This window comes from Acomys russatus, chromosome 2 (assembly GCF_903995435.1).
Source record: "Acomys russatus chromosome 2, mAcoRus1.1, whole genome shotgun sequence".
Lineage (NCBI taxonomy): Eukaryota > Metazoa > Chordata > Mammalia > Rodentia > Muridae > Acomys > Acomys russatus.
The window spans coordinates 89,551,849-89,569,341 of record NC_067138.1 but is presented as its reverse complement, the minus strand read 5'-3'; the positions used below and the strand labels follow the sequence as shown (position 1 = coordinate 89,569,341).

At 44.8% G+C, this 17,493-nt stretch overlaps 2 pseudogenes; one reads left to right on the top strand and one right to left on the bottom strand.

Annotated features, from left to right (window-relative positions):
• Positions 1-6,185: 6,185 nt before the first annotated feature.
• Positions 6,186-6,946, bottom strand: LOC127198668 (myeloid leukemia factor 2-like; annotated as a pseudogene).
• Positions 6,947-8,388: 1,442 nt separating this feature from the next.
• LOC127198667 (zinc finger protein 410-like) lies at positions 8,389-9,686 on the top strand (annotated as a pseudogene).
• Positions 9,687-17,493: the final 7,807 nt, after the last annotated feature.

The window sequence follows — 17,493 nt, the reverse complement described above, 5'->3', positions numbered from 1 at the left end:
CATCCTTCCAAGCCCCTGATCATCTGGCCAAACCAGTGGCTCCAGCCATGAGTAAGGATGTAACCATCCATCTGGCCACTTTCCTCTTTCCAAGCAAAATGTGTGGCTGTGTGAACTGCCTGGAGTTCTGCTTGTTGGGAAAGCTTCTCTTTCTCAGAGTCTTTGAGCATTGTTCCAGGAGGGTGCTGTAATACAGTATTCACTTCTAGATTGTTCCTGCCTAGAGTGAAGAGCCAGCAGTGAACTAGACCTCAGTATTCTCTCTCTCTCTCTCTCTCTCTCTCTCTCTCTCTCTCTCTCTCTCTCTCTCTCTTAAAGATTTATTATTTATTTATTTTCATGTATACAGCGCTCTGCCTGCATGTATACCTGCATGCCAGAAGAGGGCATTAGATCACATTATAGATGGTTGTGAGCCACCATCTGGTTGCTGGGAATTGAACTCAGGACCTCTGGAGGAGCCGTCAGTGCCCTTAACCTCTGAGCCATCTCTCCAGCCCCCTAGACCTCAGTATTCTCTTCCTCTTTCAATCCTAGGGCATCCTCCATGAAAGTCATACATGCATGCTTGGGTACAGAAGGCCTTGTAACATGAGTAAGGAGCATAGGCATTTGACAAGTTTGTGTAAGTTGTTTGTGCCCTTAGGGCCTGCTTGGGCCTGATCACACATATACTACTTCCATTTTATAACGGAGGCCTGTTGTGCACGTCTGACTTTATGGCTTTCTGGGTCTTATGATTCAAACACATGTCATTGCATTCCATGCACAATGGGAAAATGTCACTTGGTGCTGTGTGAATCCACAGTAGCACCTGGGGTACATGGGTACATCATCTGAGAAACAGGGACTTGGGTAACTGTGACGGCTGTTCGTGGTTCTCAACCTGACCACATCTGGAGTTAACTAAAACTCAAGTGGCTGGGTACTCATGTGAGGGAGGGAGTTTGTTTTTCTCAACTAAGTCATTAGAAGTGGGAAGACCCACTTTTAACCTGTATCTTTTGAGATGGGCAGATCCACCTTTAATGTGGGCCACACCTTGTGCTGGAAGCCTACATAAAGAACATGGAAGAAGGATTCTTGCTCTCTCTTTGCCTGCTCTTGCTTTAGCTGACAAGTCCATGCCTTCACTGGCATTAGAGATCACTTCTCGGGGAGTCTAGCATATAGTGAAGACCACCTGAGATGCTCAGCCTCGTGAACTGAACAGCTACTAGATTTTTGGACTTTCCTTTGGTGGACAGCCATTTTGGGGACTAGCTGGACCACAGCCAGCCTGTAAGGCACTTTAACAAATCCCCTTTTTATATCCATATTTAGATGCATTCTATCACTTCTAAAGGGCTGCAGCATTAGGAAAGTTGAGAACCACTGCTCTAAAGAACCCTGACTACTACAGTAACTGTGGTACCTCATAGAGTTGGGGGGGGGGCATACAGTCAAACAACTCTGGATAAAACTAGAGTCCTGCGGGGAAAGAGAAAGGAGCGGGTGCTGACTGTAAGGGTTTTGCAGCAAAGGAGCATCCTGGCAGTGGGAGGGCCAAGAAACGTCAAAGATCATATTACTCAACAGACCTCATGAAAGAGATTCATTGGTGTGTGTGTGATTTGAAAGACTACTACTGAGCAGGGATAAAAGAGAGAGACTAGGCTGTGATGGTGTAGACTTATAGGGGAGAATATGGCGCATACATATAGGAAAATTCATGCACATAGAGGAAAAACAGGGAAGTTCCAGTGGCCTTTAGTAATGACATCAGCTGACGGTGGGATGGGGACTGGGGAGCACCTGGCTCTGGAATGTACACAGCTCTAACATTCTTCCCTTTTGTTGATTAGAAAAGGTTAGGAAACGTGAAGGAGTGATTGGTGAGGTGGGCGTGAGGGCACTGTGCTCTTTAGACTGCTTCCTGCCGTCTGGGGTCATCAACACCTTTGGGGACCCAAGAAAAGCAGAATGCTGGCCAAGGCCAGGAAGAGCAGGAGGTTTCACTCATTGTGTAGACTCGGCAGGGCCATATGGGCCTAGGGAAGTACAGGCTGCATTGGAGCAGTTTGCAGTCTTTAATTGATTAGAAATCTTCTGGAACATATATGATACACACACACACACACACACACAATGGAAGGTAAAGTTAAGGAGTTTTAGGGAAATTTTTTTTTATCTTAGCTATACATTTGAAACTTCTATGTCCACAGTTTTAGTAGTTGGGAGAGGGGAGTCCTGAGACCAGGGAAAGAGAGAGAGAGAGATCCCACCCTCAGGAATAGGCAGGTGGGGAAACAGTCTGCTGGGTGACAGGAGTACTCATCTGAAGCCCATTTGACCTGTGAGAGGTGGATCCAAGTTTACAAGGATTTTTTTTAAAGTTTACAAAAAAGGATAAAAGTTTTAGATATGTTACATTAGCACTGTTTGTACTTTGCACTGAAATTCATATTGTAGAAAAGGCAGTAGACTTACATCTTTGTGTGGGCACTGTTTTAAGACTCTACTTTATTTGAGGTTCCTTAAGCTTCTATCTCCCTTCCAACCCCCCAACCCCACAACCCTAGGTAGGAGAGAAAGAAGATTAGACCGGAAAGGGGACATAGGCCTCTTAGCTATTTCCGACTGGTTAGGTCATTGGGGTCCTTGGGAAAATACTAACCTCAGTCATCAGGATATCCAGCAATCCAGCAATAGCAAACTGCAACTGCTGAAGCGGGAAGAACCAGCAGCCGTTTTCCTTCTCCATTCATCTCCTCAAAGCTCTCATTCCCACCCCCAGCCCCCACCCCCCTCCTCTGGACCATTTATACACTTTCTGACTCCTCAGAATTAAACTCTTTCCAGTTGGCAAAGACCATGCCCCTCTCTGAGCCACATGAGGCAATTATCAGCTGTGGATAAACTAAGGCAGCCCCACATCCCACACTTGGGATTGAAACAAAAACACATTTCCACAATATAACTGAGTTGTTAAGGATCCCAAAACTTCCACTACACCTTTGAGCCATAGTAGGAGCTTGGGAACCCCCAAATGATTCTGGATTAAAAGCTTTAATCTCTTTCACAAGGGCTGGATACATAGAGTGGACCAAGATGTTTTTTTAGCACAGTGAGAAACACTTTTAAGTCTGCGTTAGAAAACAATCAAGAGAAATTTCAAATCTTGAGCTTGTGACTATGGTAATGGTGATCAGTGCTCACCAGTGCTAGATCAATAGCTTATCAAAACTCTATTGATGAGCATTAAAACTCTGAATTTTTGAAGTTTTAGTATAATGGTAGCATGGAGAGGGAAAGAAATCTGAAACAGTTCTCATTTTTACCTATAACTTAACACATTTTCTTAGAGCTTTATAAATTGCATTTGCATACCTTAAAACACTTGTTTTTAGACCTTTACAACTCACTTAAGCTTTCATATCTGTGGAGAGCGTCTCTTGTGTACGGCATGGAAGCGTCGCCTGTCAATAAAAGCTGATGTCCTATTAGCTAAGGCAGGATATGAAGAGGTGGGAGTTCTGGCAGGAGGGATGAGCTTTGGGAGAGAGTGAGAGACAGGGATTTTCACCCACAGACTCTGAGAAGGAAGGTCACATGAAACCGAGACGAGGTGACCAGTCATGTGGCACACATAGAATAGGATAAATGGGTAATTTAAGTTATGAGCTAGTCAGGGGACAAGCCAAACTTTATGGCCTAGGCATTTGTTCATAAGTAATACAGTCTCAGGGTTGGTATTTCCGGGACTGGGGCGTGGAGAAGAGCCTGAGGCTACACTGGCTATTAGAATCCAGGCTTAGAGCCTGAGAAGCCACAGAGAAGGATGGTTTAGCACAGCGGTCAGGCCGCTCTGGGAGTGGAGCAGTTGAAGCCGGGCTGGCTACCTGAGCCAGCAAACAGTGGGAGCAGGAAACTGCAGAGAGGCCAAGTTCAGGAATGAAGGCCTGGTCAACCTCTGAGAGAGTGGAGCCTCAGGGCTGGTTCCACCAGCAAACACTTCCCAAAGCCCGATGATTCAGTTTCCTAGCCTGGCAGAAGGTGTGAGGCTTTTTTTTAAGAGGGAGCCTGAGACTAATGGCTGCCCACAGGCGAAGGCCGGAAGCTGCAAGAGGCTTATCCATGGCTGGCAGAAGGCAGAACTAGTGGGGCAGCCTACTACACCAACGTTAGGGCCCTGGAGCCAGGAGCTAGCAGCCTGCTGTGCTGCTGTGCTGTGCTGTGCTAGCTGGGCTTCGGAGTGACATGACTGTAGAAATGGCGGAAATAGCTAAGGAGTCAACAGACTTGGTATAAGAGACTTGGAAAGTCCTTAAGGAGAAAGTTGGAGAGTAAACTGAGAAATATTTTCTGTGTTAAAAAGTGGAAAAGGCAATGCATTCTGGGTCCCATACGATTCTGTTTACCTTCTCAGGTAAGGATTACAATTTTATATATCCTTTTTAAGAGAGATCAGAAGAGAACAGACTTAGAGAAGAAAGACACTAAAAGATTAAATGCTAAAAAGGAGACCCTAGAACAGAGATTAGAAGATTTTTAAAATCAGAATAAAGATTCTTCAGAGGAAGAAAAGGAGAAAAATGAAACATGGAGGCAAGCCTTAGAGGAGAAATTACAAAGAATTATAAATAAAATTGAGGAAGATACTAAGACAGAGACAGATGACAGAAGGTCAGAACCTACAGTACCACTTTTTAACAAGATTCCAAAAGGGCAGTCTATATTTGCTTAAAAAAACAAAACAAAACAAAACAAACCCCCTAAAATTTGTTCCCAGGCAAATCCACAGGGTCATCAAGAATTTGGGTGGCAGCCTATGGAGACACAAGATTTAAAAAGATTTAAGGAAGCAGGAACACCTATGGCTTCCATTCACCATATGTCAAACAGATACTTAATAACTGAGATACGCAAAGTCATATAATTCCAAAAGATTGGGAGGATTTGATGACAGCCATCTTAGAGCAGACTAGAGGCATCACTACTGTCAAGGATCAGTCACTAGGTGAAGGGCCGTATTCTGGCTGAGAGTATGGATGTTGCCTTAGAACAATGTGCTTGGGACAAGGTTGGCCAACAGAGATGAGCTGAATCACTTACAGAGATAACCCAGGGTGCAAATGAATCATTCATTGGCTTTTTACACAGATTAACTACAGCCCCAAATAGAGCAAGATCTGATCCAACTGCTAGAGAAAGTTTCTTTGAATCTTTAGCCTTTGAAAATGCTAATTCTGAATGCAAAAAGGCTACTAAAATATTAAGGGACAGATCTTCACTTTATGAATGGATTAAAACTATTACAGATATAGAATCTAATGCTCACAATTCAGTTGTGGCTGTATAAACAATTACAGGAGACATAAAAACATAAAATGCCCAATACTGTGACTATGAAAGATCAGGTCATTCCCTAAAAGACTGTAGACAAACAGTTACTAAGGATACATTTTTCTATAATAATAATAATAATAATAATAATAATAATAATAATAATAATATAAAATTTCCTGTGAAATGTAGTATGTGTAGAAGGAAGGGACATAAGGCTCATGAATGTATGATATCCAAAGATATTCAAGGCAAACTTCTTCTTCTTCTTTTTTTTTTTTACTTTTTTTCATTCTTCTTTATTCCATAAACACCTAGTTACAAGTTGCACAAATCATTTATTTTATAACGGCAGAGAAGGGTATAGGAAAATGTCTTGTGATGCTGGGGGTGGGAGAAGGGACCAAGAGTTGAGAACTAGTCCATCCCTTCCACAGCCCTGATAGGACCATGGCATGTGCAGTGGGGCTCTAAGGGTCTAGGGGGGCTGAGGGATGGAGATCCCTAAACTCAGAGCTTGCCCCCCCAAAAACCTTCAATGTGTGGCAGGGGTTCAGGGAAAGACGAGGTGGCTTAGAGATGGAGCAGCAAAATGAAAACTCAAGTTAGTGGATACAAGATGGCTGGGGTCATCATGGTGAGGAGATAAAAGATGGAAACAGTAGGTAAAGGGGACAGTAGAAGGTTCTCCCTGAGACCCCCCAGGGAGAGGTGGGGGCCAACTTGCCTGCTAATTTAATATTAAACTGGGATGGAAGTTGGAAAGGACAAACTTATTTCTTTTTCTTTTTTTTTTTTTTTTGGTTTTTTCGAGGCAGGGTTTCGGACAAACTTATTTCAAGGGATCATTTCTCAGCCTCTCAGCCTGTACAAGAGAAGCTGAGAGCTGGGGTGGGGGGTAGGGGGGCAGGGGGTTTCAGGTCCCTGGGCCTGGGACTGTCAGGTCCCTGGATAGGCAGACGGGGAGGCCCCTCAGCCCTTCGTCCCCCACCCACAGATGCCTTATGCCAGAGGACATTGCTGCCTGAATCGGGATGTCTCTCTTCACCATTCATCATCAAATGCTGCTGCCTCAGTTTTATCTAGTTTGATGTAGTCCTGCTCTTCTTCCTGGTCCCCTGTGTGATGGTTTCAGGAGCACTGGAGGATATGAGTCCTGTCCCGAATGTGATACCCAATGGACATCTGATCTAGACCACTGTCTGAGTCCCTGGCAGTCCTCCATGTCTCCTGGTTCCCGCTTGGGTCACAGCACACTTCAGACGTCTCCTGGTAAACCTTGGGGGCACCATCGCCAGTGTTGGAGCAGGAGATGACAGAGGAGGAAGAAAAGGTCTGGCAGCCACGTGTTCTATGTTCCCAATCATGTCACTCATCATCCCAAACATGTCCATGAAGCCACCAGACATTTCCCTCATCCCGAAGGGAGAGATAGCCCTAGCCTGCATCCTGCGGCTGGCAGGCCTGGTTGCTGGCATGGTACCATCTGTGATGCTAAGGAAAGGGGTATAGCTGAAGCCACCTGACACCATGCGGCTTCATATGCTGATGGGTGAATTGCGAAGGGGTCCATCAGGAACATGGGATCCTCGAGCTCCATGTCCCTCATGGAGCAGAACATCCTGATCTCACCTCCAGGGGGCTCCATACGGTCCCGACTCGGGCACAGTGGCCTATTCTCCTGGCCTCTTCTCCTGATGCTACAGGAACAGGGTCGTGGCCCGGGACGCAGGGATTGGTCTGTGCTGAAGCTTCTCATCTTGCCCACTGCCTCCTGCCTCAGCTACCACCTCTGTACCTCCAATTCCTTTTTATTCCAAGACAGGGTTTCTCTGTGTAGCCCTGGCTGTCCTGGAACTTGCTCTGTAAACCAGGCTGCCATCAGACTTACAGAGATCCACCAGCATCTGCCTCCCAAGTGTTGGGATTAAAGGCATGTACCACCACCGCCTGGCTTTTCAAGGCAAGTCCTTAATTTCGAAAATTGACTAGGAGGCTTTGCTCAAGGCCCAGTGAAAAACAACATGAGCCATTTGTTTCTTGCTTACCAAGGAAAAACTATTCTGAAAAAACAACTGGAAAAATCAAGGCCTGATAAGACAGAACTGCTCAAAATGTAAATAAATCATTTAACAGAGATAAAGCAGTTCCTATGGATAGAACAAAAGGTCCTATCCTAAGACACCAAGAAACACATATTTGGCAGACTTACTATAAATTATAAGAGACAGAAGTCAAAATTACAGTTAGATGGAATGGGAATTGGAGGCATAGTGGATACAGAATAATAGTAATTTTACAAGATTCCTGAAATCAAGCCTGGCCACTTCAAAGGGTATCTACACAGATCCTAGGAGTTGGCACATTGTCTCAGATAAAACAAACTCTAAATGGGTTAAGTGCATAGGACCAGAAGGTTAAATAGGAAAATTAAGGCCATATGTGGCTAATATAGCCATAAGTCCATGGGGAAGAGATCTATTCCAACAGTGGGAACCACAGATTAGCATTCCTCCAACGTTAGATGAAGAAATTAAAAAATGTTATCGAAGCCAGTTATAGGCTGTCCAAGCTGTCCATAAGCAGGAACGTGCAGAGACTGACTCTTCAACTTTATACGGGGGAGCCACTGCTGGGACATCACTAAAGGGCTTGGCTGACCAACCTGTTCAGTTGAGCAACGACCTGTGACAAAGGAAAAATTACAGGCACTAGAAGATCTGGTCCAAGAGCTGCTGGAAGCTTAATATAGAAAACAGTATATATATTGGAATTCTTATGTGTTTGCCATTAAAAAGAAACCTGGCAAGGAGGATGTTGACAGATCTGAGAGCAATTAATAAAATCATGGCCATGTGTGTATGAAACTTGGGACTGACTGACAGACCGACAGCTGCCCTGGACTGAAAGGTTAAGTTGATTACCAACTTAGTTCAGCATCCTACAGGAAAAGCATAATGCTTCTTAAAGGGATGTGAGTGTATCAAGAAGGTGTCATTGACTCTGAATTAGATGCTGCGAGCCTGTCCCCTGAACAGCTACAGGATTTCAGAAGCTGAATCAATGTTATCAGATGCATTAGAATCCAATCCAGAGCTCCTGGGTTCAGTTGAGAATACCTCCATCCCTTGGGACAAGGGCTAGCAGAATCAGAAGCTACAGTCATTATTTGCTTCTCTCTCCTTCCTCAGAATTCGGTCAGCTGATGATACCAGATGATCTTCCAGATCATACTAATTCCTCCAAGGAGGTCCCTTCTTCACCTGTTTTGAGGTGCCTTCAGGTGAATGTAGGCCCAGACAGAGAAGAGACAATGACTCTGACTGTACAGAAGTCTCCAGAGTTTCTTCCCCACTCTAGAGTCTCCTAGCTTGTTGCAAGATCTACAGCCAAGTGATAGCACTTCTTCTATTCTTCTTAACCTATCAAGAGCAGGGCTGGGCTCTTTGGCTGAGCACGGAGTGTCTGCACAGGATGAGACAGAGGATTCAGGGAATGACCTCCTCTCTGGGGAGAGCACAGACTGTAGTATCTCATGATTCCTCCAGGGTCAGGAATTGGCCCACGACAGTTTGATTGCCACCACTCGCTCACAATTGTCAGAGAATGCAAAACTCAGCAGCAATGGAGAAAACTTCCACCTTGCCCCTGGCGACTGGCAACCCAAAGATCCTGGGTCCCTTCCTCCAGTGGAAAAGAAGCTCAAGTGCACAGTTGAAGGCTGCGACTGGACATTTGTGTGGCCACCTTAGAACTCATTGAGATAAGTGCTTCCTCACCTGCCCTGCGGAAGACTATGGGGAAAGCTTTTACCTGCTGCAGAGGCTGATGGTGCACACGAGGACACGCAACGGGGAGAAACCCTTTATGTGCCGTGAGTCTGGGTGTGGTAAGCAGCTCACTGTAGCTGGACACGTGAAGAACCACCATCATATCCACACAGGAGAGAAGCCTTTCCTGTGTGAAGCCCAGGGGCGTGGCCGTTCCTTTGCTGAGTATTCGAGCCTGTGGTGGCTCATTCAGGAGAGAAACCTCATCAGGGCCAAGTCCCCGGGAAGACCTTTTCTCAGAGTGCGAGCAGAAATGTACATATGAGAAAGCATCACTGGCAGTTGGGAACAACTGGGAGTCAAGAACAGGAACAAACTGCTGAGCCACTGATGGCAGTCGTTTGCTTGGCGAGGCTTCGGTTCCCCGCAAAAAAACTCATGTCTATAAATTCCCGGTCCAGCCTCGGTGGAAAGTCCTTGAATCTACCAAATCCCAGTTCTATCCTCGGAGTTGATGATGATGTGCTTACTGAAGGATCCTCACGTGCCCTGTCTTCAGTGCCCGATGGGACGCATCGTTTGGTGATTTAGCTGAAAGACAGGCATGGGTGTGCTGACTCCCGGCGAGGTGGCTCCATCTGGTCCCAGAGTGCATCATGGAAACAGATCCAAAAGGCTCCATTCTGCCAGAACCAAAATGAGTCTGGGAAGGACAAAGACCTCGCCTTGCCTCTGCTCATCTTCCCCGGCGGAGAAGAGCGATGTCTGAGGTGCTCTCTTCAACCTCCGTCAGATCCGGACAAAGAGCGAAGCATTAAGTATGGGTTGGATACCCGTAGCTGCCTTTCTTCTCAGTGCAATGTTTTGGGATAGGCTCCTCCCAGAAGCAAGTTCAATTAGGTGCTGCTGACTGTTGACGTTTTTCCTTTGAAGAGTTCTCACGTAGACCCAGCTGTCTTTTCGTACGGTTGAACACTGCCCTGCTTCCAACTTCACCAGGACATTGAGTTTTCAAGATGCCTTGTTGCTTTGAAGAAGGGAGGGATGCCAATTGTGCTGTGGCATCGCATTCTCCCTTTAGCGACCCGAGTAAAAGACTCTCAGTCATTGGGCTGTAAAAACTAAATTACTTGAATCTCCCCTTGGCTCAGGCTAAGGTACCAACCTGTCCTGTACACCTCTACATGGTCATTTTTTGTTTTGTTTATGAGACTTAAAATAGCATGTTATGAGGGGGGTTTGTTTATTTGTTGTTTTTAAAGTTAAAAACCACATGATCTAGAGTTCAGTTTTCCTTTTAAATAAACAAAACAACTTAATAAAAAAAAATCATTCGGCCAATGGGCTCTTTACAGACCATAATCCCACTGCCTTCTTTGTTACCTAAGGTACGATCTATTATAGTGATTGACTTAAAAGGTTCCTTTTTCTCAATACCCCTTGTGAAACAAAATAGAATAAGTCATCTGGGAGAGGCATTTGAGTCAGAACAGCTGAGTTGAAGCAGCCAGCTATGAGCTCAGAAACAAGAAAGGGTGAGCTTATTAAACAGTAAGTCTCAGGAGGCTGAAAGCATTCTAGGCCTAAGTTAGATTGCATGGAGGCTGGACGCTTCCAGGACTAGGCTGTAGGCTGGATGGATAAAAAGATAGCACAGTGGGACTGCAGGCAAACAACAATGTAAGAAATTACTCTGGAGGGGTCAGAGAAGAGGATTCAGTGGCAGGCAAATGTACCTTTACTTAAGTCTAATTTGAGTTTGTGCCACCTGGGCTGACATGGTAGAGGGAGAGAACCAATGCCGGTGGGTTGTCTTTTGACCTCCACCTTGAGACACATGTACTCACACAGACACTAACTAATTATTAACTAACTAAATGTTATAATATATAAATAAAAGCTGCCATGCAACATATATAGTACAAGGAGATTTATTTAAGGAAAGGGAAGGGGAGAGGAGTTAGGACCATGAGGGTGGAAGAAAGAGAGAGAGAGAGAGAGAGAGAGAGAGAGAGAGAGAGAGAGAGGAAGAAGAAGAGGAGGAAGAAGAAGAAGGAGGAGGAGGAGGAGGAGGGGTAAGAGAGACAGATAGAGAGACCAGGAGAGAGCGGGAGAGACAGGGAGTGCCCCCAGAAAGAAAGAAGAAGACAGTAAGAGAGAGCACATGATGGTGGGTGGCAGCGGCAGATGATGACGTCAGACATTGCCAGGCAAGCTAGAAGCAGGCTATTGGAATAACACTAAACGCTTTAAAATATCTTCCCATGCCTTTAATTCCAGCACTTGAGAGGCAGAGGTAGGCGGATCGCTGTGAGTTCAAGGCCAGCTGAGTTTACAAAATGAGTCTATGACAGCCAAGACTATACAGAGAAACCCTGTCTTGAAAAACCAGCGAGGGGGGGTGGGTAGAAAATTGTTAAAAGCTGACTCTTCCGTTTCTGCCTTCACTATGGATTTTAATAGGATTAAATAATAACAGACCTTCCATTCTCCCTGTTGTTCAGCTTCCAGATTGTTTCTAAAGCCTTGGTATTTTTATTTCTCAGGTAAAATGAGATTTATGCTCCTATTGCGCAGACTGTTTTCCAAACCAACAGACCATAAACACCTGGGAGCCAGGTTGGCTTCACTTGAAAAATTAGGTTTTCCAAAACTGGCCAACCACAATGACATTTAAAATGTATAACAACGTGTTTGTGCTAAACACTAATGGCAAAAGTTCTACTTCTGTTAAGCTTTGCTTGCTTGCAGAGGTCATGAGTGACCCATAAAGGATTCTTTCTGCTGTAGCTGGGGATTCCTTGCTAACTCCTGATTTCAAGGAGTGCAGGTGGCACGGCCGGTAATTAAAGTTCTTGCCTTGCACATTGTGTTCTCTGTGAGTGTTTGGATCTGGACGCTGGGCAGCTGATTGTCCTGGTCTCTGGAACACAGGTACTCTGTAGTATTGATTAAGGACGACTAAAGGAACACAGGGCCCAGAGGGACAGGACGTTCCAAGAGAGAGGGACAGGAAAGCACCGTGTGTCAATTCCCAGCATTGCAGAAAGCCAGCAACTCATGTTGTTAATAAATCTTAGACTACCCCAAGCATACTAGAGGAGCCCTGCCTCTGCTATCAAAAACCAAACCAACAACAGCCCTGAGCGAGGAGAACCGGGGCATTTTGTTACGTTGAGAGGACTTCTCACTATGTTGCCTAAGCTGCAGCCTGGTTCATGTGATCTTCCTCCACTGCCCACAGGTGCCATTCACCCAGCTCACAGCCTATTTTAAAACACCACTTCACCTGGGACTCCTTTGCTTTTTGTGACGGATTCCCACTTTTGCATGGATACCCTTATTATTATAATGAAATCCTCGGGCCGACTATATAGCTCGGGTAGGGTGCTTGTTTAACATACCCAAAGCCTTGGGTTCAATCTCCCACACTGCATAAAATCAAGGGTTATAGTTGCATTTTTGCAACTCCCAAATTTGGGAGGTAGGGGCAGAAGGAGCAGAAGTTTAAAGTCATCCTCAGCTACCTACCGAGTTCAGATCTGGGCTACAGGAGACTCTGTCTCAACAAACAACCCACAAAAACATTTAATTTCTTTTTATGGAGTTTCATTGTTCTCTGGTGACTTATAGTCTATTCATACACAGTGGGGTTTTCTTCATTTTACTTTTTGCTCATTACTGTTAAGAGGTGTCATGTCAGGGATGCAGCTTTAAGTCTTTCATCTGCCACCACAGCTGGTCCATGGTGACTGAGGACCTGAATTTACTCAGTGCAAACATACTGTCTCACACTGAAGTGAGCAGAGACACCATTGCTCACAGAGGGCAACTAACTCTGAGTCAACAGACAGCCTCCTACTCCTGTGTGGTAGTAGTTGTGCTTTTTTGTTTTCCAAACCCTCTCGAGCATGCTGTGTGGGAATCTTAAAACAACACATGAGCATAGACATTTGTGTGGGTTGTATATGTACAGCATTCTGTGTTTCTTGGTTAATATTTTGTGGATATGCCTTGATTATGTCTTGAATGTGTTCTCAGAAGGAAGTTCAAAACACTCAAACTATCTTAGCAAGGTATATTTTAACAAGGCGTGATAGTGTATGTTTGTAATTCCAGCACTCAAGAGGCTGAGGCAAGAGGATTACCAAGAGTTCAAGACCAGTCTGAGCTACAAAGTAAGGCTATATCTTATTTAAAAAAATAAATTGGGGGGTGGTAGGGGGTGAGAGATGACTTAGTTGTTAGTCAACTAAGAATCAAACACATTCCAGAACCAGGTGCTCCCCCAACCCCCCATCTGTTTTCAACGACTCAGTGCCAATGGGCTGTCATCATTAATGGCCAATGGCCAATGTTATAATATATGATAAATATGCCATGCAACAGATCTGGTGTGAAAGGAGATTTATTGTGGGGGACGGGGGGAGAGGAGAGAAAAGAGTTCCCATGACAGAGAGAAATAGAGACAGACAGACAGACAGAGGGGGAGAGAGAGAGAAGGAGAGAGAGAGCAAGAGAGTGGGATGGCAGGTGGGGCACTTATATTGGGTGCACACTTGGTGGCATCAGGTGATGATGTCAGGCCAGCAGAGCTGCCTATATGCTAACATTCCTGCCATTTCGTTTAATTAAAAAATGAGGAACTAGTGGGGCATGGTGGTGCACACCTTTAGTCCCAGCACTCAGGAGGCAGAGGCAGGCAGATTGCTGTGAGTTTGAGGCCAGCCTGGTCTACAAAGTCCAGGACAACCAAAGCTACACAGAGAAACCCTATCTTGAAAAACCAGAAAAACAAAAAAAAATGGGGGCTGGAGAGATAGCTCAGTGGTTAAGAGCACTGGATGTTCTTCCAGAGGTGTTGAGTTCAATTCCCAGCACCCACATGGTGGCTCACAACCATCTGTACTATGATCAGATGCCCTCTTCTGGTGTACATGAAGACAGCATATTCATATACATAATAAATAAATATCTTTTAAAAAATGAGGAACTAGGAAAGGAGTGGTGAGGCAGGAGTGAGGACATTGTGTTAAAAAAAAAAGTTGCTTTCTGCTAACTGGGATAGTGATATCTTTGGGAACCCTAAGAGGATGGAGAGGGGGGGAGGGCACTGCAAAGTTCTTGGAGAGCCAGGTGTTTTGCTGCTATCGAGGATCTGTGAGAACATTTTTGGTTAGAAAGGAAAGTGCAGGCCCATCTGACTCAGTCTGTGAGGTTAGACTGGAGCACCTGTGGACACCTGCTTCAGTGCTGTCCTGGGTGTAGGAAATGCCTGGACTCGGTAGGATACTGGAACACACACACACACACACACACACACACACACACACACACACACACACACGGGCAGAAGACAAAGTTAAATAGGTCAGGGAGAAAATTCTTTTTAGGTGCACATTTGAAACTTTTGGACCCATGGATTTGGTAGTTGTCGGAGCTGAGTCCACGGCTAGGGAAGGGGGAGGAACCCCACCCTCTGAAGTACACAATAGGTGGGAATTTTAGGCTGCACTTACCTGGATTTGGGTGGATTTCCTGTAGCTTATAAGAATTCTTTTTAAGTTTATAAAAAAAGATAAACTTTAGACACGTTAGCATTGCCTTTGTTTGGAATCTGCAGTGAAATACACATTTCTTTGTGTCATAGCAGAGCAGAGGCTTGGGGAAAGATTTGGGGTTAGCAGCATGGACTCTCTTTGAGGTGAGCTCAGGAAGGATAGAAGGCGTCTGGGAAGCAGAAGGGGCAAAAGCTCACCTGATCTTGATCTTCAGTATGGCTACACATCACGAGAGAGGGACTCCTTCCCTCTCTCCACAAGACTGGATGTATTTAAAGCTTATAAATCTAGCATCATGAGAAACATTTTTTACGTCTAAAGGACAAACCAAAGAACATTTAAAACCTTGAACTTGGGACTGTTACAGTGGGTTGGATAGTGGAAATTATTATTATTACTATTATTTTTTAACCAGAGTTAGATTAATAAATCAGAGCTCCCCTGATTAATGTCAAAGCTCTGGACAGTCTTTTTTTTTTTTTTTTTAAGATTTATTTATTTAGTATACAGCGTTCTGTCTGCATGTAATACCTGCAGGCCAGAAGAGGGCAGCAGATCTCATTGTAGATGGTTGTGAGCCATCATGTGGTTGCTGGGAATTGAATTCAGGGACGTTTGGAAGAACAGGCAGCGCTCTTTATCGCTGAGCCACCTCTCCAGCCCAAGCTCTGAACGGTCTTAATACAATAGTAGCATGGCAACAGGAAGAAATCTGAAGCATCACCTTCTCATAGGCACCTAGGCTTTCATTTGTGTTTGTTAAATTTAAAACACCTTCTTAGACCTAAAAATACTTTCTTAGGTCCTCACAACTGAGGCTTTTGTATCCTTAGGCCTTGTGTAAGTTTTACATCTTTCTTTCCATCTAAATTATTTACCATTCTGTGATCAAGGCAAACCTGTTTGCCTTTTAAATAAGAGATCTAGTAGTTAGTAGTTTTAACTAGCTAATGAGTTGACTAATAAGCTAACCTGGTGGATTACCTTGGGGTAAGGATCTAATTACCTGTTCTCTAGCTGTCAAGCTACCATTAGCTCAGCTGTCAATGTGATCAGAGACCTGAGAAGGATGACTTGTAATCTGAATGAATCTGTGTATCAATCAAAATGACAGAAATGACTAGTCAGTCTATAGTCCACTACCTAGACAGTTGTCCCAGGTTCCTGGGGTCTCCATGTCAATGCGGGCAGAGGCAGTCTGTCCATCAGGCACAGGAGATGCATGGCTTTTTCTGTGGAGTAAGAACATGAGAGAGAGAGAGAGAGAGAGAGAGAGAGAGAGAGAGAGAGAGAGAGAGAGAGAGAGAGAGAGAGAGAGAGAGAGAGATTGGCCTCACCTTCTTTTTCAGCATCATGAGACAATGACTCTCCAGGTGTCCAGTTTGTTCACAGTTCAGGCAAGGCCTTAGGAGCAGGTGAGGCATTGGAGACAGTCTTGCCTAGTGGTTAGTATACCACAATCCAGGGTTGGAGTCATCTGTCATTGTTCCCAAATCTTCTCAGAGTCCTTTGTAGTCTCTGTATGTCATGATAAGCTTAAACATATTTAAATCCATATTCAGCAGATCTCTGACAGCATTGAGGGTTAGCATATTTGAGTTAAGTAACCTCTGTCTGTCTTTATTTATCTGCTCTAAACTACACCTTGCAAACATAAAACAGAATGTTATGGCATGTGAGGACCAGGGTCAGAGGTGCAGCAACCCAGTAGGATGTAAAGGGTTGTAGTTCTGAGGACTGTGGGATGGAGACAGGTGGCACTTACCTGTCAGTGGTGGATGGTGTGATGAGCTGTTGATGAGCTGGAAAACAGATTTGTTGCAGGTGGTGGTGGGTGAACACAGGGTCCTGGTGTGTGGCTTAGACCCACAGGAAGCACCAGGAGAACCTATGAGGTCTCGGCAGCAATGTTATAATATATGAGAAATATACCATGCAACAGATATGGTATGAAAGGAGATTTACTGTGGGAAAGGAAAGAGAGGGGAAAAAAAGGAGAGGATGCCCATGACAGAGAGAAACAGAGAGAGAGACAGACAGAGGGAGAGAAAGAGAGAGAGACTCTTCTGCTCTCTCCTGGTCTCTCTTCTAAACAGGTGGATAGACTTGTTTATGCCGGATGCTTTTGGGGATGGTTCTTTGTAATGACCAAACACCTGTATTCCTGCTATATTATCTTCAGCCAGCTTTTGGTAAAGTCTCTCCTATTGGTAAACAATGTGGTCTTGGAAGTGAATTCACAGATTGTGTAACTGAAAGTTAAGTACAGAAGTTATAGGGGTATTACACGTCTAGAAAACTAAGAGAAGAGCAGAGTTAGAGTGTTTGAAGAGGCCTCATGGCTTTGGAAATAGGCAGCTGAGTGTGAGTTAGAGCCTTGCTCTTGGGGGAAGGGAGAGAAGCAGGAGAGTGAAAGGGAGATGTTGGGATCAGCCAAATAATGCTGAGTGGGGGTGGGTAGAGTAGCTTAGGAGATGGTGTGGTAATGCTAAGATCTGGAAGAGGCATGTCTAGCCACCACAAGTAAAGACAAGCATTTTCTCTGGCACTTCGCCCAACAGATACTCCGCAGCTACAGTAGCTTATAGATGAAGTCAATCGGTGTTAGCTTTAAATTGCCCTAGTGAAGTTGGAAAGACCAAAATCTATGCATGGTGTTTTAGCATTATTGGTGCACAAAATGAATTAAGGTCCAAGACTTCCTAAAGCTGAGTTCCTCCCCATAACTGAACATCAGTCCTGCCTCATGCAAAAGAGCAAACGCATAAAATCATCATTTTGTCGCTTGTAACACTTTGTTTCTACAGATTTCTTTGTTCTGCACAAGGAAGCCTTCA